This window comes from Curcuma longa, chromosome 6 (assembly GCF_044706935.1).
Source record: "Curcuma longa cultivar G26 ecotype Majalengka, Jawa Barat chromosome 6, ITB_CL_G26_1.1, whole genome shotgun sequence".
NCBI classification, from domain to species: Eukaryota; Viridiplantae; Streptophyta; class Magnoliopsida; order Zingiberales; family Zingiberaceae; genus Curcuma; species Curcuma longa.
The window spans coordinates 646,359-647,586 of NC_133866.1; positions in this window are offsets into that span (position 1 = coordinate 646,359).

The window sequence follows — 1,228 nt, forward strand, 5'->3', positions numbered from 1 at the left end:
ATGATTGGTGAATTAAAAAACCACACCTCAATATATATATATATGCGGGATTTGTGATTTGATTGAGTTGACTAACAAGTGAGTATCAATCGACTAATGGCCTAATACTACAAGTTAATGTTTGATTGGGGTATTATAGTTGGATTAATTGACTGATGAGTAAGGATTTGATTGGGGTATTATGGTTGGATCAATTGACTAATGAATAAGGATTAGTAGAGTGATGGTTCATGCATTGACAAAAGAATAAAATGTTTTTTAGTTGACTGAGTTAATTGAGCTTTCTTGGAAGCAAATAGAATATTATCGATTCAACCAATCGATTGATATAGATATGAACGATCTACTCAAGGACATTATTATACTTAGTTATATGACACGAATATCAAGTAAGTATAATAACCACAAAAATACCTTTATAAAATGTAGAAATATGATACATGGAGTCCATACAACAATCATCAAATGATTGGCTTTAGGGCTCTCACTAACAATCTCCCACTAGCACTAGTGTCAATCACTGTAGGGTCTAAGCCCTAATGACCTAGTGTGACCATCATGCTTTCTCTATGTCAAAATCTTGATAGGCAAAGGGATCTGCGATGTTAGCCTCGAGTGTAGGTGTAACGCCCGAAAAATCTCAAAAATAATTTTAGAAATATTCTATGATTTTTCTAGAATTTTAGAATATTTTTCTGGAATTTTTGGAGTAGCGGAAGTAGCAAAAATAAATAGGAAGAAAAACGTCCAAGGTAGGATTTGAACCCGCAACCTTTAGAAATATACAACTTCTAAAATATATCCAATAACCAAACGACCCAGCAATCTGTTCCAAATAAAAAGAAACCGAATTTTTATTTATCAGCGAATTAGGTCTAGGCATCACTTAATATAAATAGGAGGGTTGAGAGAGGGTTTTGATTATCTTCGAAAATCCTTCCCTCACCTCTCGCCCAGAACACCGTCGCCCTCTTTTCTCCTCCCTCTCGGCGCCCCAAACCCGAAGAACGAGGAGTCCGTCCCCTATGATTACAAGGAAGATTTTCGGAGAACTTCTTCTACAAGGGCGCTCCTCTCCGCGAGAAGTACGCGTAGATATAGGAAGATCGCCGAGAAGATCTTCTTCTCTAACGAAAGAATTGTAAGGAAATTAGAGCAAAAGGTAAGTACATCTCTCACCTGTAGTATGAGTTATTTTCGTATTGTTCTTTCGCATGATTATGTTAAG